This window comes from Ambystoma mexicanum, chromosome 5p (assembly GCF_040938575.1).
Source record: "Ambystoma mexicanum isolate Mex_15411 chromosome 5p, UKY_AmexF1_1, whole genome shotgun sequence".
Lineage (NCBI taxonomy): Eukaryota > Metazoa > Chordata > Amphibia > Caudata > Ambystomatidae > Ambystoma > Ambystoma mexicanum.
In genome coordinates, this window is record NC_090930.1 from 179,832,364 (window position 1) to 179,857,313 (window position 24,950).

Below are 24,950 nucleotides of genomic sequence, written 5' to 3' on the forward strand. Positions count from 1 at the left end.
AAAGTAGCTTTATCCATATTGAATTATTGGATAACCTTAATTGAGAGCACGCTTATTGCGCGTGTACATGGTGCCGTCGCGCGGGCGTGCGCGTGACGTCATCGCGCGATTATGCGCGTGACGTCACTGCGCATGCGTGACGTCATTACGCGTACGTGCGCGTGACGTCACCGCGTTGCGGCCCGCGATCCCGCGAGTGGCAATACATTTAAATGAAAGGACAAACTCATGGGACCCCTTTAGCACATTGAGGTTCTGGGATACAGCCCATGTATAGGTAAGTGATAGGAAAACATATAATTGTATCTTAAACAAGATACAACGAACTATCTTTTTGGTATGATAGAGGGAGGTCTTTTTAGTAATTCATGATGTGCATATGGGAACTGAATACAAGACAATATATTGAAATGACAACATATGAAATCAGGGGGATCTATGGATAACCCCATGAAGCACAATTACCAAAATATGTATATTCCTTGTAGGAGAAAGCCAATCTGGAAAAAAATTTGGAATCTTAAGACCACTGTAACATATGGTATGTTAGGAACATAGACTTTCAGGTTGGTGAACATTTTATTTTATTTTTAATTTATATTATAACATGAGATAAAACGCTTATGTAATTTATACTATTTAATCTTAATCTAAAGGGTCTACAATATAGGGACAGAAGATTTAGTCCATTGACATAGAGTGGGTAAGTTGTAACTCTATTGTTCTATGTTGCATTTGGAGTATCCATATATTATCTGGTCATGTTGGAATGGCATCACAGGGTGATAACTGGTAATCTGTGTAATTAACACATTGGGGATGAATATTATTGTATAATCAGTTGATAACTGGATATTATGTTGAACATATATATTTATTTATTTATTTATTTTTTGAAAAAACTAAATTATTGTTTTCTGTTTATTTTTCTTTGAATTTTCATTTTATATCTTGCTTATGGCGTGAATTTTCCCATATCCTGATCTGACATGTTGGCACTATATGGTATGGTTTTTTGAATTTTCTCTTTTTCTTTTCTTTGATATATTGAACGAATGTAATGATTTGTACAGCCTTGATAACGACCAAGGTCGAAACACGTGTCGGCTGTTCTTTACTTTGGAAGTCAAATTAATAAATTATACTGAACTGACAAGTGTTATGTAACTTGAGGAACTTTTGCACTTATTCAGAAGAATTATAGCACTAGTGATAATAGGTCTTTCAATTAGCCATTGGTGTGAGCGCGAGATATCCTCCCGAGCCTTGATTTCTTTGTCTACTTTGTACAAACTTTGTGGGAAGTTTGAGGGAGTGATATCACTTGCTGCCGACCCCCCCGCATTTTCATTATATATATATTTTTTTGAAATTTGAGAGTGGAAAAGAGCGCACGCAATCTGTTAGCGATCCCACAACATTTCTTGTATTTTGTTACGATTCGCTCTGTGTGCTTGCTGAAATCCACTACTGATGATGGCAGATTATATGTGTAATAGGGATGAAGACCGAGCAGCTCTTTTTGCACCAAGGGGGAGTATGTCGAACCCTTTTAAGAGTAGTTACACTACAGTAGAAACTCTCAAACAGAAATTTATCAGATTGGAACGTTTGTCAAAAAGAGAAATTAATAAGTATTGGGAACATGCGTCTTTGATGAATTACTCAGAAAATAATATTATCCCTCGAGGTTTGAGAGTTCTGATTTTTCCTAATTTTGACAATGATGAGGATGCTGATCTGGCAGAAGATTGGGAAAGAAATTTAAATCAGAGTTCTAAAACTATGTTGGAACTATTAATAACCCATGCTACACGAGAGCATAAAAGAGTCATAATATCAATTAACAAACTTAAGGAAGAAATAAAAACGATGCCAAATGCAGAAACTACTAAAATTAAAAACTATGAGAAAATGAATGAAATCTTGCGAGAATATCAGGATGATATTAAATTGAGGAAATTTAGGAAGTACTTCAGAGATGATAGGGATTACAGACAGGAACGTGTATACACTTTTCAAGCTAAATATGATAACATAATTCCACAAAATAGACCGAGGTCTTCCAACACTACGCCTGCCAGCTCAGATCCTGATTCAGAGGAAGAAGTTAGAGAGGGTGGAGCTAATAATCAAGAAGATATGGAATCCACACGTAGTGGAGGTCAAAGTTTTTTAGAACAAATTCGCAGACACAAAAAGGGAAACATACGATTTATAAATTCCAAACAAGTCAGATTTGCAATACCACCAATAGGCACTACACCAATACCAGGTGCCACACAAGGGGCAGGAGAGGGGGCAAGCGGAAGCGGGAGTGGAAGCTCCGACGAAGATCAGGGTCGGCCAGGAATTCTGACGAGATCGAGCAGCAAGAAACGTCAGATGAACCAGTGAATTGTGATTTGGTTATTAATTTATCAGATAAATGTCTTTCGGAGGCTGAACATGCTGTGTTGAATAAAGGGTTTTCTTTTGCACCAGGCGTCAGAGCAGATTTTGTGAATTTCCAGATAGATATTTTTAAATTTATAAGGAAATTAAAATTAAAAAAATTCTTTGCGACACAGGTACAATTATTTCAGCCTAAGACCACTCTAAGCCCACTTAGTTCATATACTATTTCAGATATTCACAATATTACCACCTTGACTACATTAGCTCAAGAAAGCACAGTGGATTTTGAATCTATTTGCTTATCACTTGGTGTTAATACTAGACAACTCAATCTCAAAGAATTGAAGCCCAAGTCCAAATTCACACCGAATTTAGGAACAGAGAATGTAATTGAAACCTTCCATAAGGCAATCATTAAGGATATATACAAGCATATGGATAGCAGATCGAATAAAATGAAGCGATCTAAAAATAATCTGAGTCAAGAGGAATTGGTAGCTTTAGAAGCTCTAATGAATGATAAGTGCATAACTATTAAAGAAGCAGATAAGGGGGGCAACATTGTGGTAATGAATACGCAGGATTACATAACTATGGCAATTTCTCATTTGAATACTCCACAATGCTATACCCTTCTAAAATCTAATCCAACGAAGAAAATTGTTTCTGAACATTTGGAACTTATCCAGCTATGGTATAACAGAGGCTTTCTAACAGAGGATGAAAAAAGTTTTCTGACTAATACGGAACCCACCATGCCCACTATGTATTTTTTGCCTAAAATACACAAGGGTTATGAAACCTTACCACCAGTCAGACCTATCATGAGTGGGATAGGGTGGGTCACGGAGGGCATGTCCCAATATTTGGATGAAGCTTTAAAACCCCATGTTCTCAAAATGAAATCTTATGTTAGAGATAGTGCACACGTTTTGAAATTTTTCAAATCCTTTAAGTGGGAATCAGATTATCTTTTGGCTACCCTTGATGTTTCAGCGCTTTATACCAGCATAGATCATGACCTAGCAGTTCAAACAATTGACTACACCTTTGGGAATTCTTCTGCTTCTTACATGCAGCATATACAAATGCTTAAAAGCTTTCTCAAATTTACTTTGCAAAATAATGTATTCATTTTTAATGGACAGTATTATGCACAGGCCAAGGGAGTTGCCATGGGTGCTAAGTTTGCGCCATCCCTGGCGAATTTGTTTATGGCCCAATTTGAAGAAACGCACATTTACAATCAGGAGATCTTCCAAACGAATCTAATAGCTTGGAGAAGATATATCGATGATGTTTTAATTGTATGGAAAGGGTCTCCTGCTTTATATGATACTTTTGTGCTACATACTAACCATAACAAATTTGGCATTAGATTTACAGGTCTAGTGAGCTCACAAAGCATTGACTTTCTAGATTTGCATATTTTTGTGAACAATGGGCAAATTGAAACACAAACATATCGTAAACCAACAGAAGTCAACTCCATATTGTATGCAAAAAGTAGTCATCAGAGATCTACAATAGATAATATCCCGGCTGGGGAATTTTATCGGGCCAGGCGAAATTGTAGTTTAGATTTGGATTATCAGAGGGAGTCTGATTTGCTCACGCAAAGATTCCAAAAGAGAGGATATAACCTGAAATGTATTAAGAAAGCAGCAGACAAGTACAAAGAATGTAGTCAATTGGAGCTTTTATGTGACCGTGTGAAGGAGAAACCTGAGAATGATTGCATTTCTATAATAACTCAATTTTCGCAAGACTCATCTTTACTGTACAAAATGGTGTCTAGACACTGGGATATTTTAAGACTTGATAAGGATTTGTTACCTTTTTTGACTGAGAAACCCAAATTTATTTTTACGAGAGCACATAGCATCAAACAGAAGTTGAGTCCCTCTTTTTTGGATGTTCAGACAAATAGTACTGAAGGTACTTGGCTTAAAGGGAAGAAGGGATTTTTTAAATGTGGTAATTGCAACCAGTGCAAATATGCGCATTCTAATTGTGACTCTTTTACAGATGATAATGCCATGACAATTAAGATCAAGCAGTTTATTAACTGTAAAACGAGCTTTGTCGTTTATGCCATTATATGTACATGTGGTAAGCTTTACATTGGTAGTACTATTCGGCAATTGAGAATAAGAGTAAGGGAACATTTGGCTAGTTTAAAGAGTAGTGATCCCAAGACACCAATGTCTATCCATTGGCAGCTGCAACATCAGTTGGATAGCCAGGAAGACATAAGATTCATTGGTCTTATGCAAGTGAAGATGGGTAAACGGGGTGGAAATCTTAGGCTCAAACTCAGGCAACAAGAGAGTAAACTAATCTGTTACTTTAGGAGCACTTTAGTTGGTCTCAATCAGGACCACGAAATGCATGTTTTTTTATAAAGTAACAATATGATTGACAATTTCTTTCCCTTTCCGATTTACAAATGAATGTAACCAGCCTAATTGGCAATGTTACCTATTGTAATTATCACTACTTGTGATGTTGTTCCAACCTTACCAGAATTCTGTAAATATGGGACTATAAATTATAGGATCCCATGTACTCATTGGTAAAAATATAGATTATTTAAATAATTTAAGGGACGCAATGAAATTTATGTATTGGGTGGACATATGCACATCATGAGGATGTAAGTGTAGTACTAGGTGTGGTTGTATTATATTATTTCATACTAATTAACACGGTAAGCCAAATTCGAGTTCAAGTAGCTTTACTAACTTTAAGTATTGGGTAATTCTAATTTATAGATATTAGCCAATGAATATGATTTATTGGCAATTTAATGTGGGTTTTTTTCAATTTGGGAAATTGTGACAAATGCTTGGATCATTAAACACAGGATTCCGTGCACCTATTAGTGCAAGTGTAGAATATACTAAATAATTTAAGGCTTGTAATGATATTCATTTGTTTTAGTGGATGTAACTGTAGAACCAATTGTGGTTTTAGTGTACCATCAGTGTTAATCAATACAGCAAGTCAAATTTGAGTTAAAGTAGCTTTATCCATATTGAATTATTGGATAACCTTAATTGAGAGCACGCTTATTGCGCGTGTACATGGTGCCGTCGCGCGGGCGTGCGCGTGACGTCATCGCGCGATTATGCGCGTGACGTCACTGCGCATGCGTGACGTCATTACGCGTACGTGCGCGTGACGTCACCGCGTTGCGGCCCGCGATCCCGCGAGTGGCAATACATTTAAATGAAAGGACAAACTCATGGGACCCCTTTAGCACATTGAGGTTCTGGGATACAGCCCATGTATAGGTAAGTGATAGGAAAACATATAATTGTATCTTAAACAAGATACAACGAACTATCTTTTTGGTATGATAGAGGGAGGTCTTTTTAGTAATTCATGATGTGCATATGGGAACTGAATACAAGACAATATATTGAAATGACAACATATGAAATCAGGGGGATCTATGGATAACCCCATGAAGCACAATTACCAAAATATGTATATTCCTTGTAGGAGAAAGCCAATCTGGAAAAAAATTTGGAATCTTAAGACCACTGTAACATATGGTATGTTAGGAACATAGACTTTCAGGTTGGTGAACATTTTATTTTATTTTTAATTTATATTATAACATGAGATAAAACGCTTATGTAATTTATACTATTTAATCTTAATCTAAAGGGTCTACAATATAGGGACAGAAGATTTAGTCCATTGACATAGAGTGGGTAAGTTGTAACTCTATTGTTCTATGTTGCATTTGGAGTATCCATATATTATCTGGTCATGTTGGAATGGCATCACAGGGTGATAACTGGTAATCTGTGTAATTAACACATTGGGGATGAATATTATTGTATAATCAGTTGATAACTGGATATTATGTTGAACATATATATTTATTTATTTATTTATTTTTTGAAAAAACTAAATTATTGTTTTCTGTTTATTTTTCTTTGAATTTTCATTTTATATCTTGCTTATGGCGTGAATTTTCCCATATCCTGATCTGACATGTTGGCACTATATGGTATGGTTTTTTGAATTTTCTCTTTTTCTTTTCTTTGATATATTGAACGAATGTAATGATTTGTACAGCCTTGATAACGACCAAGGTCGAAACACGTGTCGGCTGTTCTTTACTTTGGAAGTCAAATTAATAAATTATACTGAACTGACAAGTGTTATGTAACTTGAGGAACTTTTGCACTTATTCAGAAGAATTATAGCACTAGTGATAATAGGTCTTTCAATTAGCCATTGGTGTGAGCGCGAGATATCCTCCCGAGCCTTGATTTCTTTGCCTTTTTGGATTAATTGCCTGTGGACGATTCCTTTGTTGTAGCCATGGAAAAGGGGGTCTTACCTGTTGAGTTTGTTGTTTTCCTCAGAAGGTGTCTTCAACTCATTTTTACACTTCTTACTTGCTTTTGCAGGTGATACTGTCCCTCTATCCACTGATGAAGCTCTTCTCTTGGAAGCATGCTTCTCAGGGGTCCTGTGGGAAGGGACAGGATCTGTCTTGACAGATTCCTCAACGGAAGAGTGGCACTTACTCTCCAGATATAGAAGTAGTCGCCTGTGCCTGTCCTGTTGGGTTTTCTGTCTGAAGGTCCCTGAATGTCATGAGGGTAAAGACAATATATGCTCTCCTGGTGAGGGTCTCTTATGAAGAAAATCTTTTTGGAGCACCTGATGCAATCCTTGAAGAGTGAGGTTTTCACCTACAAAGGGACTTCATTGCCTGAGTCCACCATGGTCATGATGGCCCAGTTGCAGGATTGAAGGTTAAAACAAAGGCTTCCAAAACTCCAAAACACAAGCTGTGTAGAGCAGAGGGAGATTGCTTCACTTGTGAAAGAAATATTAGAAAAATACTAGAAAAGGCTGAATTATGAAGACACAACTCAGAGAGTATTCCCTAGTCACTAGACTGTGGTGAAAAATCCAAACATGGTTGCTTGAAGTGGAACTTAAGCCTTGCCACCACATCGATTGGGTACAAAAGGGACCAAAATGAAGTGGACGAACTTCAAAAGTGAATAACTTTCAGGCTTCATTGGCAATGTACATTGTTTTTACTATAGAAGCATTTAATATTTATTTGGGCTTCCCAGTCTGACAATGGGGAATATTCAAGCATGTGAATATATTAATGATGCAATGCTGGAGAAACAATGTTATGCAACCTGCTGGGGTTGCAAGGGAGACGACCTCTACTGGGCATTCATTTTGCTGCAGGCGCTGAACCTCTAGAGGTTTGCCCTCTGCATGCATGTTGTACGGTCGAGTATCCAATAGTTCCTAAGTACTAGATGTTTTGGAAACTCTGGGTGCCTTGCTATACTTTTGTATGCCTGGCTGGGCTCAAAAGGGCTTCCTGCCCCTGAATGATCCCCTTTGTTGGAAGGATCTTCCTTGTACTTGGACTAGGTTTTTTAAAATCTCATGTTCTTTTCGAGCCTTTTCTAGTTCATCTATTGCTGGTCTAGATAGACTTTTGTCTTCTATTGAGTCCATTAGATTGGCTGGTGTCTATAGTTTAAACCCAAAGCCTCTGAGCTAAGCATGCCTCTTGATTTTGTTAGACCCTGTCAAAATTCTTCCCATCATGTCTTCAGCGTCGAATATTCTAAATTAAGGCTTTATTGAGTTTTCTGCCTTGGTTATGATTTTGAGCATTGTTGTTTTAGTGGGTTCTGTGACTTAACTGGTGAGTTCCATTTCATCCCATTTGTCTCTGGTGTATCTTGCCATGAGTGCAATGGCGTTGGTAATTCTGATCTCATGGCCATTATCCAGAAGACTGCCCTCTCTTTTGTAGCCCACTGTAGGTACATTTCTCTCATTGCCACTCACAATCCAGAATGCACAGAACCTATTGGGTCACTGCCCCAAGGACTGATGCAGTGCCCCATCAGTCTTTTGTTTTTGTGATTGGGAACAGATGGGGACCAGTAGCACTCTATTTTGTTTTGCCTGCCCAATCTGCCAGCATCCTCCGCTGGCCTTATTAACAGTCTAGAGGGTGGAGGTGACTTGAAAGACGTAGTACGTTTGAGATATTCAGGACAGACTGCCAGTTCCTCTTGTGAACGTGATAGGCAATGGGTGATGCCTTTTTGCTACTTACCTGGCACCCAAATTCTGCACCGAGCGCTTTCCTGGCTGGGTGGCCTAGTGGTCAGTTGCAATACCAGGTAACAGACTAGGGCTTGATCACGAGTTGGGTGGTATCCTGGCTGGGATACCGCCCAACTTTATTAGCACTAATGCCCACTTGTCCTGCGGTATTACCGTCGAATCACCGGTTGGGCCTTAAGTGTTAGCGGGAATTGTTGGCGCAATTACCATGCAGTAATACCACCAGTGGTAATTGCACTGAAAATTGGCATTTTTCTGGTTTTGAGCTGGGGGTAAACACATTAGACCTGAGATTGGGCGGACCCTTTAATACAGCGGTAACAATGGCCAACTCATGATCAGGCCCTATAGCTGACCTACTGTTGTTTGCCTGGTTCTATGGTTGCATTGACAGAAAAACATTTCATCTGCTGCATAGCCAAAATACTGCATAGATAGAGCTTTTTTCTTACTCAATGTAATTATCGCATAGCCAGAATTATACTGCATACCCAGTGTTGTTGGACGAAATCAGTTGTTACATATGCAGAATACCTTTGCATTGCCCAATTTAGCAGTTTTGTAATTAAAACCCATTCATGGACATATTTATTTGCTCTCTCAACCAGATCATTGCGTAGACGGATACTGTGCACATTCCAACCTATTCATAACCACATCCTACTATTGCTGCCCTTTTTTAAACAACCATATTTATTGTTGCAAATTCAAACGTGTTATTTGCATTGCAAGACCATTTTTCACATAGTCAGATCTACATGCTACTTAATCTGTCTACCCGAGACACAGATAAACGTATTCTGCATAACGAGAACTGTTGTTGATTTAAATGAGTTGTTACAGAGACATATTTATTATTTCTCTTAACAAAAAGTGATTGCTTCCTAGTCAGGCTTATGTGTTGCTCAGTCAATCAATTTATACATAACCAGGCTTACTTTCTGTTTTAACCAGGTCACATGCTGCATACGCAGCCTCCTTTTTCATAGCTCAACCCCTCCTCCCTTGTACATATCTACTAAGGTCTGCCGCCACCTACCTATGTCTGTATATTATATCTAATGTACCCTTTCTTTGACCTCTTGACGTTTCTGAATGGGTGACTCTATCCTTTTGTATATGACGCCTGACTATTTTTTTGAACTGTTTAATTTAATTTAATTTAATTTGGTATTTATATAGCGCTACGAACCCTCAGGTATCTGAGCGCTGCTTATTACCCACGGTGTGTGACCTCGGAAGGATGAAAGGCTGAGTTTGGCCCCGCTGGGATTCGAACCTGCGTCAGCAGGCTCTGCACCGATGTCAAAACGAGCGCTCTACTCGCTGTGCCACTTGATCGGCTGTTGACTTCATCCTATTGATTATATTTGTACAGTACTGCTGACTCTATCCTTGTGTGTATACTTGTACAGCACTGTAACCAAGCTGAAAATAATCCTGTTTCTCTCTGCGCCCTGATACCCTCAGGTCTGGTGCGCATTATAAATAATAAAACAAACAAACAATAGCTTGACATATCTACTGCTGAATCAAATCACTTATAGAACTGTCTTATTTAGATTTGTTGCTGCATCGCCAGACTTACATTATGTGTTGCTGAATGACATCACTTGTTGCAATATCTAGCTCTCTAGGCTCACTCAACAAATGTAACATATACACAGCCATACCCCTTTTGCATAGTTAGTCCAAAATATAGCTTAATCCAGACTAATTTTGCATACTCACCCCGATCTTTAACTTAATCAAATCTTGTTGCATAGCCAGACTCCTTGTATATACTCACCTGTAGATCAATCAACTGTTGTTGCCCAGCCAGACTATTCTACATAGCCAGATGTATTGTCCACTGATCTGGATGTGTCATTGCATAGCCAAGGCCTTTCTGTTGCTCCACCAAACCCGTTTTCACATAGCTCACCCACCAAGGTACAGGTAGCTAGATTTTTAACAAACAGTATCCTACCAAAATGGAATGATTAGAAAACGTCGGTTGAATACACAGATGAAACGTGGAAAGCAATCATGCATTATATGTGTAAATCCCCAGGTCCTGATGAAATTCCAAAGTACCAAACAGTCTTCCAACAAGTATAAACTCTCTTCTATTTCTTTGCACACTACAGGCAAGAAAAGGGTCCTTTAAAAAAAAAAATAAAAAAAAACACTAGTAGCGGAAATGCCTACAATTAGGAACACCACAACGTATTTAATTGATTGTTTGGACAAGACACTGTGGGGTAGTTTTAAAGCAAATGGAAATTGCATGCATGGCACCACCAACGCATGCGCGTGTGTGTTGCTGTTCCCCTGCATGCAATTTTCATCACTCACAAAACAGAGTCTAATTGTGAAGAGTAACTGAAGGCGAAGTCGCCTTTCCTCTTCACTATGGGGCTCATTACAAGCGTGCTCCAGTCAAAATGCCAGAGAAAATGCTGGTAATACCGGCTCTGGCATTTTTACCAGAGCAGCACCTTCCAGGTTTGTCGAGAGGGGCTCTGATCCACCGACAGGCCTGACCTGCTGGTAGTTTAGGCCCCTACCAGAAAATAATTGTGGCAATCACTGGCACTGGTAATAACAGTTCTCGTCATTGCGTCAAACCCATTCCATGGAGTCCTATGGGAACTTACTGCCGTTGCCAGCACCCATAATATCCTGGAAATATTAGGATATCGGGCGCAGGTAACGGTAAGGCAGGTTTACCAATAACCCGCCGGAATTACTGACGGGTTACCGGCAAACCCGTAATGAACCCGTATAACTCTCTGTTTTGTGAGAAATAAAACGCGGCTTTTAAATTACGCTTTGCATACTGCGTTTTCTAATGAATTCCCATGGATTCTGCCAGCTATACACCAGGTGTAAATGCAAGGTTTGTTCCATAGGAATCATTTTGGTTTGACACCTGCATGAAAATGTCACCAGGCGTGAAACTGTGTGCTCTTCTGACCTGGAGGATGAAGGAAGAAGGGAGATGCAAACTCCACTTTGGTGCCCTCCTATGCCTTGGAAAGGCACTAAAATGAGAAGGAGCACAACGTGTAAGTGTAAAGGTGCTTTTATTCTATCACTTTGCACTTCACCCAATCGTAAATGACGCGGCGCTGTGACAATTCAAATGAAAAGTGTGCCAGATATACTGTGACTGCAAATGAATAGGAAATGGAAGTTCAGTTCCCTTTTTTTAAGTAGAACCACTAAGACAAGTTATTCCATGGTGCACAGGGATAGATAAAATGCCTCTCCAACATGGGCACCGATTCAGATAGATGCAGCTGAGGGATAGGCAGTTCTCCAGTCATTTCGCAGAGCGGACCTGTTAGGTTTGCATACACAGGTCCCCTCTGCGTAACTTTCGTTTTTTGCACAGCTAAGTGCAAAAGTGCAGTATAAAAAGGGGGAACCCTTTAGTACTATGCGGTGCAAAATGAGTAAACGCTGCCTGTGGTTTTACAATGGATTCCTAAGGAATCAGAGTGATTTCTGCTGGTGTAAAAAGCAGGCGGATTCCATTTTAATGAAAATGCATGCTGGCACAAATGCGGGAGGTTTGGCATGGAGGAGAGGAAAAACAAGGTGGAACAGTAATTTACGGTGAATTGATTACTGAAAAGTCTTATGCAGTACATTTACACCTTTAATTAATGGTATGACTCAATAGAAATGAGCGAGGGAGGCACAACAAACGTAATCAAATATTAAATGAGGAAAATAAGGAGTTATAGCCTCCTTCTTGTCTATTCCAGTCATGAGTTAGTTGGACGTCAGGTGCAGCTGAGTAAACCTCGAGGCCAATCGAGATCCAAACACAGAAAACAGAAAACATACACAGGTGTTGCCAGCTGGTAGCCCTGTGCTGCACTCTAAATGGGATGCAATCCCGCTTTTTATGGGCAGTTGAGAACAGGGGTCTCCACCCTGGAGGCCACAATCCCAATTGGTCAATGCAACAGAAACATGTAAGTGTGCAGATTTCACTAATACATTTCCTTATGATTATCAAGTGATGCACATCTGTGCAGAAAATAAGCCTTTCCTGCTGATTTACCACAGTCAGGAGCCAACACGACAGTAAAAACCGGTCGAACGGGTAAACACAATATTAATTTATAGAAAAATTCATGAACAACACGCTAATTAGGTGTCAGTGTGCAAAACACACAATAATACAAAATAGGCATTCATCAATATAGTTAAATATAGTGTCATATCCAAGCTGCTAGTCTACTCTAATAAACATAGACGTTCAATTGAATTCATGCATTCAGGATAATAACAGAAAAGTACTTCATCAAATTGATGTATGTGCGTCTTATACGCATGAGCAGTAAAGTTCCTTCTGCTCAATCACTCATCCTAAACACTCCTATATGTTCATGAGTGCCGACGCGTTTCGGATTTCAGCAAATCCATCTTCAGGGCAGGATGTGTTAAGTTTCATGATATATTCGGAACAAAATCTTAAGGGATCTTCCCAGAGAGATGAAGATAGAGTAATTAGCTCTATGTCATTCACTGGTAAGATGGAAAGGTGGTTTCCTTTAAAAGACATTAACTTAATCGTCGAAGCAATAGAAGGTAATCACCTCAACCTGTATTGAAAACAGAAATGGAATATCTCAGCAATCAAACACATAGGGCCTCATTACAACCCTGGCAATGGACCATGGTGCTATTAGCACCATGGTCCATGCCGGATTCCGCCATGGTGGATGGTGGATTTACCGCCCCATTCCAAGGTTGGTGGGGCGGTAAATCCCCATTCACCATGGCCCCTTCCCCGTTCCCGTTTTTGGCCCATAGGGCTCAATGGGAATTGGGAAGGCGCTAATTATGGCACCGTAAATTATGGTGCCGTAATTAGCACCAAGGTCCCCTAGCGTGTTGGACTTTAACGCCTGCAAAAACCAGGCGTTAAAGTGTGAATCTGGCGTTAAGGGTTTAACGGCACCGCAGCCTTTTACGGCGCCATTAACCCCTTAACTCCAGGGTTGTAATGAGGCCCATAGGATTTAACACACGTAGGTAGGAGGTAATACAGGTATCCCCACTCACCCGGTCAGAAGGCAAGCTCCTCGCCCCCGGTATTAGTATGCTGCTGGACTGTTAATCCCAAGTAATGGGAGATAAAGAGTCAAAAGATATATAGGCACTTAAAGGGTAGCCCAAAAGATCAATCGTCATGTCAACAAATTAACATGGATATGCTGATAGGGCTATCAATACACTGTGATATCACCAAGCACTGTACGTGCGTATAATGGAAATCTGGGGCTTGTCATGCAATCTCTCACTTGGGGGGGTAAGTAAGCTATTGAGCCTGAACATCACGCTTGTAAATGTACATTCAGAATATCGCTCGAACCGAACGTGTTAACACGGAATCAAAAAGATGGGCAAAGCAGGAGATCCTGCCGTGACATCAGAAGCAACATATCTTGGAGGATTCCAAAGGACACAGGACTCGAGCCACCCGTCAGCCAGATGCGCTGCTCGGCTCAGCGCTGTGTTTGTAGGTTTCCATGGGAGCGGCGCACATGCGCGCACCGTCCATGGTCGCCATGTTGGTGGGGGCACCTGTACAGAGTCGACGCATACACACAGAATATATAATCTATGTGTAATCTATATATAATCGCCATGTGGAGATAACATGAATGTTATCATATGATCATCCACACCATGTTGGCATCAATGTTCCAACTAGTAAAAAGTAACTGGTTGTCAGAGGTCGATCAGGTTGCTATGGAAACAACACACATGCATGCCGCTGTCCACGACAGCCCTCCTGTGTACCGAGCGGAGTGCCCTTAAGGGAAGCGCCGATCTCTAAAGTTTCAAAAATGGATTATGAAATAGAAAAGTGAACAGTGTGAAGGGACTGGACCCCCCTAATTAATTACAGAGGATAACTAGCACACAGCCCATCACAGCATGGAGTGAGAACTGTGAACGTTGTTAGTGGACAATGCAAGCACGGGAGGCAGGGCACCACCGCAGTCATTGACAAGGTTGTGCCCCACCTATCGCCAGTGATTAAGGAGTCCACTGAGGCTGGACACCGGACAAGGTGGGAGAGAATTCCCACGTTCCTGTCCGCCTGAGTGTGGCATGGTGAATCAATTCCTAGATGGTAAAACTAACTCTCGTATATCTCAACAGACTCAGTGACCATAGTAATACCAAAACTCATATGCAATATAATAAGTGGTAAACTCATGTGAAACATCCGTAATACATCAATATCAAAGGAGCCTACTCCCTATCTATACAGGTACTAGTTCACTTATCCCAGTTGTTACGCTACATCTGAGTCATACTTCAAATTCTGCATCAGTCTGTAGTATTCTAATGAGCAATCCAATCAAGCAAAAGCACATGTTGTTACACCAAGCAATAACTCTTGTGCAGTGCAATAAGTGGTAAATACATGGAATAAACACATCAGCAATGCATCAATATCAAAGTGGCATAGTTCCTATCCATACTAGTACTAGTACACTTATCCCAAGTGTTTAGATACACCAGAGTCATGCATCAATTTCTGCATCAGTTTGTAGTATTCTAATGAGCAATTCAATCAAGCGGAGGCACATGTTGTTATACAAAGCACATAAGGTCAAATTCGCAATTCATGCCTCTTGGGCTCAAACAGTCTAGTAAATCAATCCAAACAATCTCCCTCTGTAGCAGTCGTTTGTGTACATCTCCTCCTCTCGAACCAACTTGCACTTGTTCAAAATTAATACATTTCAACTGAGCAATAGAATGCCTTGCTTCAACAAAATGCATTGACACTGGTGATCTAAGGTTCTTAGTCCGAATGTTCGACTTATGCTCAGTCCATCTCAGTTTTGCCTTCCTCGTGGTGATCCCTACATAGTAGAAACCACAGGGACATGTGCGCACATAAACAACATTTGTAGAATCACATGTGCAAGAATGTTTTAGTGTGATGGGTTTACCTGTATGTGGATGTGAGATCGGTTCCCCGGCAACATTTTGCTGCAATGCTGACAGTTGAAGCGAGGTTGTGTGCCTCTGTACCATGTTGACGCTGCCTGGTCCATTGGAGTCGCTGCTCTAATCAGACTGTTTCTGAGAGCCCTACTGTTTCTGTATGCAAAGATGGGAGGTTGTTGGAAGAGTGACTGTGTCTGAGGATCCATTTGTAAAATCAGCCAGTTCCGCTGGATAATACTCCTGATTTTTTTTTACTTTGAATGGAATGCGTAGTCACATACACCATGTAATCATCTTTGTTCTTATTTTTAGATGTGAGCAGGGTATCCCTCTCGAAGTTCACCACCTTCTCTTCAATTTTAGAAATAGATGCTGGGTTGTACCCTCTCTCCCTGAACTTTTGGCGTATGGTGGCTGACTGTCTCACATACTCTGTTTCCTCAGAGATATTCCTCTGATAGCGTAGAAATTGATTTAATGGTACACCGTCAATTGTCCTGCGTGGGTGGACATTTGTTGCCAACAAGAGGCTATTCTTTTTTGTCTTAGTGAAGATCTTGCTCTCCAAATTCACTTCTTTATGTAAACTTCAACATCCAAGACGTTGATCTTTGATTTGCTTGTTTGTGTGGTAAACGTACTTCGTGGATGTACTAGTACCTGTATAGATATGGACTAGCTGCTTTGTTATAGATGTATTGCGGATGTTTCCATGAGTTTACCACTTATTGTATTGCATATGAGTTTTGGTATTACTATGGTCACTGAGTCTGCTGAGATATACGAGAGATATTTTTATTTTTTATTTTTTATTAGTCTGTTTACAAACTTTTAAAAAGAGACAAAACAAAGAAGTTTCCTTAAATACAAAAGGATGAACGATGGAAAACAGCGGATAAGGAAACCACAGAAAAGAGAAATCAAGAGAGAGAGAAGAGGTTGTCCATTTTCCTTCCATTAAGTTCGTAACGACACAGTAGACTTTGGACACTGTTCTTTCTTTGGCCATCGAGGCATTGTTGGTAGAAGTATCTGATACTTTATTCTACGTCGGAAATCAGTAATCACTTTTCTAATGCTTCCAAAAAGTAAACCAGATCATAGACTAGCTTCCTATCCACTCCGTCTGACATCCTCTTCCACCAATCCTCCGCATTTGGACATGGTCTAGCCTCCAATAGTTCCCCCATCAGGATAGGTCTTGTTTCTGACAGTTTGGGGCAGAAGAGAGTCAGGTGTTTCAATGTCTCGTTTTTGCGGGTGCAAAATCTACACGGATAGACCGACTTCAGGGGAAATTGGCGTGAATTGAAAAGTTTGTTAAAAAAAGGTTTAATGAAATTTCATATAAATTCTTCGTTTCGTTGCACAAGGAAATAGTTCCAAGTATTTCGGGATCGATCCACAAGCTCTAGCTTCAGGTGCTGAAAGGTTCATACGACGATGGGCGGTTCGGGTGTCACAGGTTTCACACCAATCGGCATCCCACAATTTCTTATTGACTTTATTCGGGTCTTGTAGCAAAGTTTATTTGTCTAAGTTCACTTGATCTAAGAGAGCTAGACATCTGCTCTCCCATTCTTCCTGGACTGGATCCAAGGGTGACTTTCCTTCATTTTTTTTCAAGATGTTAACTTGGGGAAGGTCTTCAGTGCTGATGATCTTTCTGTATAGAGACAAGGGGTTCCATATTACTATGGCGTTGAAGGATGTCAGCCCTAGTTCATAGCGAGTACAGGCAGTGGGGGACCCTTTCGGCAGGTGCAGGATTCCGTTCCAATAAGTGTTCTCGCACCACGACCAGGTCTCGTGGGTGCATCCCAGCATTGCTTCTGCTCCAAACGTTAGAGACGGAACTACCTTGGCCTTATAGTATTCAAGGGCAGGTTGTATGGAACATTTTCCAAATTTCTTATTTATCATTGCACCTTGGACTGACAGGAGTTTGCATTTTTTTTAATGATGTTGAACCTGTTAGACTTTGGAGTACAAGGATATTGGTTTTCGCAGCATTGATCTCGAGACCGTGTTTTGCAGTGTAGTATTCCAACGCTCTCAGTTTTCTTTGTAGGCCAACCGGCGTTGCATCAATAAGAACTATGTCTTCAACATATAAGATGTGTCCTATGTGGTATCAATTGATCTTGGGTGGAAAAGATCTAACTTCATGTAAGTCCTGTAAGTGACTTCAATCCAGCAATCCAACTAAGTCAATGCTTAGGATGGGATGCCCAATGGAAGCCCTTATTTATATATTTTTATGTCAAAGTTCGTTAAATCTGGATGAAGAACCCTTGTATAATGCCCCTCTCTTTGGATCTCCCCGAACTCACTGAGCCAAGAAGTAGGTTTGTTTTGCAAATTAAAAGGTTTAGTTGAATAATTAAACACGTTATCACACTTTTATGAACAAAATAATATTTGAATAGCACACTTATGAATATGGATGGTAATCACAATGGATAATATTACAAAAGTAACAATCTCTTTAATCACTTATGGAGTATGAATATGGAGAATACTGTAGCAGAGAATACTTTATGTAATTCAAGGAAATGCAATAATGGGGATGAATGCAACACAGAAATAAACCTTGATATGATTTCAATCAAAAGATAATATGGTCACTTTTTCCCCTGTGACTACTCACTCCCCCCCTGTGCAATATGAAGTGATGGAAATAAGGGCACACAGGTTTCAGGAATACAATCAAGAATACAGTTCAATTCCAGTTTCCCCAGCAAGCTTAGGGAGACACAGGAATGATTTAAAACACAGGTCAAAATGCTTTTGAATGTGATTGCAATGGATGGGAAAATATGCTAAATAGATTCTAATTCACTAAATAGATTCTGGATGAGTGATAGTTACTTTAGATTGGTTCAGGTCAACACTAGCAATGATTCATGAATGATTATCAAATTTGAAACGAAATTCAGCAGTCGAAAGCAAGAAGCAGCTATTTTTACAAGTGGTGAAATGGAGCTAAATTGGAATTCGCAGCAATTATTGCACGTGCGTAAATTGCGATTACGGAAAAACTATTTTCAGAAATAAAGTCAACATTTCAGAAATGACAGATTGCACATTACAGATTTGGAATCAACAGGATGGACACAAGATTTTATAATGCAGTTCTGGACAGGTTAAAATTGTTGGAATAGGATTACTTTAAACTAGTGGATTAGGCCTCTCTGCTTCAAGGTTCTAGAGTTTGGTTCTAGAGTTGGTTCTAGAGTTGGTTCTAGATATGGAGTCTGGATTCTAAATTCTGGTTTCTGGAGTCTTTCGGCAGGATGCTGCGCAGGAATCAGTTGAGTAGTGGAAAGGTGTGTCCCCTATCTGTCCTAAGCAGTCTCTATTTATCTGTTTCCAAAATGGGTGTGAAGGCTGACTTTCTATGCCCAACCCCCTAAGGATTTGATAGGTCAGAGAATCTCCTGTCCCCTGACTGGAGAAAATGATCAGCGTGTCATGAGGTGTCATCATGATGCTGTGTATATTACTTAGCTGAAATCCCTCCCCTCTGCTTTTACATGGAAAATCAATTTTTCCCAAAAAACATATTTCACAGATACACAAGTTGTTCATAATACATATACACATCACAGATTAATGAAGGCACGTCTCTGTTCAAGTTCCATGTTCCTACGAGCTTGGGTTCAGAAATGACAACTTATTTGCGCTTTTGGTAGGTTTCGCAATATTGATTCGGCACCAAATTTGATACATGCATGCAGATCCTCCCTGTGCATATTACTGCAAGTTCTTATGTTCATAGCAAAAACACTACAGCTGCAATGTTAATAAATCCTGGAGTTTGGTCTCAGAACATCGCACGACATCCAGCTTAGTCTTAAATTGTGAGTGCATTTTTCATATTAACCGCCTCAAGGTTTGACATTTCTGTCAGCTTGGTACGCTTCGTTTATAAGCAATTTGGTAAAACACATATTTGCTGGCCTCTCTGAATCCACAATGGTTTGTCTCCACCCCCAGAATCTGGCCTGACACAGAGGTCACATGGCCTGTCTCTCCCAGAGCAGTTGTTGTTGACAGTTACACCCAAATTTAGCATATTCTATTCAGTCAAGGAATCTATTGTCTCTTTTTCCTGCTAGCAGGGGAAATCTCCTCCTCTCACAACAGTTCTAATTAACATGTCCATGCGATATCCTCTCCTGTTGGTAGGAAGGACAAGGTGCGAAGGGTTCGCATGGACAGAAGACCTCTTGAAGTTTTAATTAAATCAGATTCCTTTTAGTCAATTGCAACATAGCTCCTTGTAAAAAATAACATTTATAAACTCACAATAAGCAACATATTTTTAAATCAAGTATTTTTCAACAATGAAATCACTGTGTGGCACTCTATATGGTATTTTGATGGAATTCTTTGGCATATTTAACTTCTGAAACACCAGTTCTCCTGTTAGAATTATAAATCGCCAGCACCTGACAGAGGCGAGTAACGGTAGCACACCCATTTTTGACAGCTGTCTATCTTTAAAAGGAGATTTAGCTTGATAGCATATGATTCTTGCTGACATTGTATTGATGTGGATTCTTGCAGTAGAATAATGTGGAACGCCCAACAAGAAGGTTGGATCTTTTTGGTGATTTGTGAGCCATGATTTTAGCACATTTTGACAATCAAGAAAATTAATTCCCAAACAGCCCTGTGTTTCTTGCGGCAATCAGCATTTCTTTTTCCAAGTGGTTTCAGGCTGCTTTGTGGATGGCCAAATGGTGGTTTTAGGCAGTGATCTCCTGTCCTAAGATAGGCAAAAGTGGATGGCAGCCTATCTTTCAGATTTTTACTGCGCATTTTTGGCTGGTTTTGAACGAGCAGCATGCTTTCCAGTGGCCATTCTGATGTTTCTTCTGCCAGCAATGCACAGTACTTTTGCAGGGCTTGGATGAGTGGGTTGATGCACCCCGCAGTCCTTTTGGGCGTCGTGTATGAAAAAGTTAAATAGGGTTGCTCCCAGCGGGCAACCCTGCTTCACACCTCTTGATGTCTTTATTAGCGTAGACAATGAACCCTTCTGGTCCAATCTAATTTTCACTGTCGTTTCAGAATACAGTTCTTGTACAGCTTTCATTAGACTTGGTGGACATTTGTGGTTTATCATTTTGGCCCAGAGCAATTCTCGGTGTTCCAAGCTTTTTTGGCAGTCCTTTCGTTGGTTCATAAATAACTCTGTAGTGTATGATCCACTGGGCTTCCGTGACCAGGGAGACCTGCAGTGATCCTTGACTACCTTCAGTGCTGTTTATTAGGGACCAAAAGGATTTTGAGTTTTTTGTGTCACACTCTTTATCATCACCTCTGCATCGTTTTGTAGGATTAGATTTTTGTGACCCCGCAGCCATACTTTATACGATGATTTGGCATTTTTTGTTTCTAATAGGCGGCCTTGTGTGGAAAGCTTCTTAGCATCTCTTCAGGTTTTTCTCAGCACCCTTTTTCTTACTACTATTTCAGGGTGGTAGGTGTGCTGATGATGAAACACTTTTTTTTGTGGGCTGAGATTGTGTTCAGAGTATTTCTCCCATAATCTTGGATATTCAATTTGGTCCCATGATGTGCTGTCATTGTTATTCTCAAGTGCTGATGCGATGTCAATGATATTTTCTGTGTTAACACGCACTCTATTTCGACCCAGCATCACACAGATCTTTGCATTCCAGGATTCCCTTTTTGCGCACCCCGGGCCAGAAATTTGGATGGTCACTAAGTTGTGGTCACTCTGTTCCATGGGGATCACTACAAGTTAAGATATTTTATCCACAATGGCACTCGATGCGTAGAAATAGTCCAGGATCGAGGCTTTGGTCCCTTGTGTCCAAGTTGCTGCAGGAGGGATGTGTCCTCGGATGTTTCCGTTTAGTAGGGTAAATTTGCGGTCCTCCATCTCGTCTTCCCATGCTGTTTTGAATTGGTATGTATCTTTAGCTTTTCTGTTTGCTTTGATTTTCGATATGGTGTCAGATTTCAATTTTACGTATTCCATGTTTAGGTCGCTGCATATAATTATATTAGGAGCTGCACAGGACTCAATTATGCAGTCAATTGAATCACAGATTAGTTTGAGAGACTCTAATTCGTCTGTGGCGGTGTGCTGCCAGTATATATTTATGATGTGTAGGATCGTTGATTCATGGGGGGAACTTTCATTTTGTACAATGGTCGCAGTCTGCAAGTATGGTGAAGGATTTGCGGATTTTGTTATTTTCAGGTTTTGGTTTTTTTTACCATTATTAATATACCTGCCATTGGTCTACCCATCTGTTGCTTAATTGCTGGATCAGAACAATTTCAAAGGCTTCAGCACAAGGTAAATCCTGAATACAGGTTTCTTGAAGACAAATTACTTCTAGCTTCTCGAGGTCTTGGGACAATTTTCCAAATAGTTGGTTGAAACCTCTCTTGTTCCAGGATCCCATCTGTATTGGTTGGACAGTCTTTTCCGATTGGCATTAAAGGACCTTGCTGTTGTTTAGGGACGCTGGCAGCCAACTCCAACTTCCCTGGAGGATGCCAGCATTTTCAACTCTGGAATCTTTGTCACTACCGTTTGTTTCATACTGGTCGCTCTTCATCGTGATTTTAATTAGTTTCATGGGACTTCACCAGGGAATGGGGTCAGGTGGAGGAGTGTTCGCCGACACACCCTTTTCGTTGGTCTGGGTTGATCCAACGAGGCCCCGCAAAAAGTTTCCAGTCTGAGCCTCCAATGTCAAGTCCCTTTTTGCGCTTCCGCTTCCTTTTGGTCGATTGCTCTTTTGTGGTCTTACTTGTGGTGACGTTTTTGCGACACAGACTTCTTTGATGTCAAAGCCTAAGGAATTTAGCTCTGAGTCACAGTTCAGGATCAAGTTGAAAATGATTCTCGAAGGTATGTGAAGTAGGACTCTATCTGTTACAGACTCGTCTACAAATTCAACAATTTTTATGTCATCTGTTGAGACTGCACGTAGTTTTGGTATGTGGCCAAGCAGTTGGAGCATGTTACGTCTGTTCAGAATAAGAAGATCACCCGATCTTGATAGTCTCTCAATCAGAGATGGTTTTCGGTTGATGTACTGAGGCTTTTGATCTTAATTAACGGAGCTTCACTATCTTGAGGTCATGTGTCATTTCTCCAATCTTGAGGGAGATTAATTTGAGGGGTTACAAGTTGCTTCGTGTTTTCAAGATGGTCCGCAGTAAGTTTATTTCCTAATTCGAAAGGAGCCTTTTGTTTTCCTTCACTGTCACGTTCATTTAGGAGTTTTGTTGGGACCGCTGCAAGGTCCGTTTTTTTGACGGCTCTTGCTCTTTTTTTGCGATTGTAATGAATCCGTTTGGGCCTCCATGATTTAGGTGAGCGTCTTTTGGCTTTTCAGGTGGGTGGCTTGAAAAGGTACATATTCTTTTTGCAGAGCCACTCGAGACATAATTGTCCTGAGTAGAGTGTTCAGAGGACTGGTCAGCTTCCTCGTATGGGATTTGGACGATGTCATCTTCTTCGCTGATTTCGTTATCCATAAGTTCACTCTCTGATTCAACCTCATGTGTGGACAGTTTAGCCAATAGTTCGATCATTCGCTCATCCTCCGTTTTTTGGTTTTCTGATTCATTTGAGATATTTGAGGTTTTTAGTGTGACTTTCTCCCAAACCTTTTGGCTTTTAGCAGCTACTTCCGGTGGGACAGTTATTAAATCTTTTTTTTGTTCAGTCAGAATTGTTACATTTAGAGCCCTAATGTTTCGTAACAATTTATTTGAGTTTTTAGCCCTAACATGTTTGCTGTTTTTTACGTTTTTTGATTTTCGTGTTTAGTTTGGTGCTTTGGGGAGTACCCCTTTTTTAACAGCTTCTCCGGGTTTTTGCTTTTCAAAGATGGCAAAAGTCGGCTCCTTCGTCACAATCCTATCAACGCTAAAGTTCGAAGCAGACGTGCAGGGAGTCGAAAAGCCCTCAGCGTTTGCTGTTGGAGGGTCAACTGAGTGTCGAACAGCGCATTGTTAGTTGGAGCGTCTTCCTCCAGACAGATTATTTCATCTATCTGCTGCGCCACCACGTTTTGAGGTTTTGAAGGAAGGAGATCAATGGGGTCTTCAGGCTGGCTGTAATCCAGTTCAGGTTCACTTGGAGGTCTATTGTCTGTGGACTGGTCCGCACTGGCACGCAAGACACCATCTACTCTGGGCAGTATCTCTGAGTGGATCAGCTGCATTTGACCATTTTAGTTGTCAGCGCGCTTGGTTTGTTGTTTTTGTAAAATTAAGAGAGCTTCTCTGGCACCCTCTGCCAGGAGCCGTTTATCCTCAGAGTTGTTCTTCAGTTGGCCTCTCAATAAAAGGTTTAACATTTCGTTTTTCTTGAGGTGGTTTGATTCCTGTTGTTTCATGTCATGAATTGTGCCTTCCATTTCAATGATTTTTGAGTTAACTGACCCAAGAAGGCTATTTTGATCACGGCAGGCTTCATTCAGGTTCTCATAAAGTTTTAACAAAGGAGCCACTGTGATCGTCAATGCAGAAATCAGGTTTGCCCGCAGTTCACTTATTACTTACTAGACCAGGTTTGTACAAGACTCCCGGTCATCCACAGGTTGAGATCTTTTTTGTAGTCTCGGTACTGGCCGATGGATTTTTTGGGAAATCACGTTCCACGAAGGAGGAGTCTGTCGAACCTTCTCCGGAGGATTCATCAGAAGTAGTTGTGCTCTGGTTGCGAATTGGGCTTATTTTGCCTTTAGATTTTAAAACTGGGGTTGTAACATTTTTCTTGTTGCAAGGTAATCTTTTTTGGGAGCATGATATGAATGGCATCGCACAAAGGTCAAGTTTCCTTCTTTTGGGTGGGATGTTTGGTTGACTCTGGCTAAAGGGAACATTGTGTTTGGGGGCGAGCAGGCTGGATTGACCCCTCGTCCCGAGCCTGCAACTTCTTTTGTTTCATGAGCCGTAGGTTTGGATTTCGCATTGGTGGAAATGGAAGCATTTATTTCTTTTAAGTTTTTTAATAGCAGGTCAGCCACCATGAGTGAGTTACGACGTTCAGATGTTTTAGGACAGTCCGGGCTTTCCATCAGGGGGCACGACACACGTGCACCAAAACAGGCAGCGCGGAATGACTTCAATTTGGGTGACATCGCCGCAGGGTCCAGCTGAGGCTTTGGGTGGATCGGAGTCATCAACAAGTGTGCAGGACCTTCGCCGGCAGCCTCCGAGTTAATTCCTAGGGCTGGGTTTAACCCTTCCAGTTGGTTCAGGCTTGTGGTTTTAAGTTAAAGCTTTGGAGACTGGGATGTAGCAACTTTCTTGCTACGGGGGCGCTCTTGAATGAGTTTTGTCACTGTGCACCATGTTAGCATTTTTAAGGTAGGAATCGGGGTTACACAATAAGGTTGTTTGCACTCTATGATTTGGATCTCTTTTGTTTTCATTAG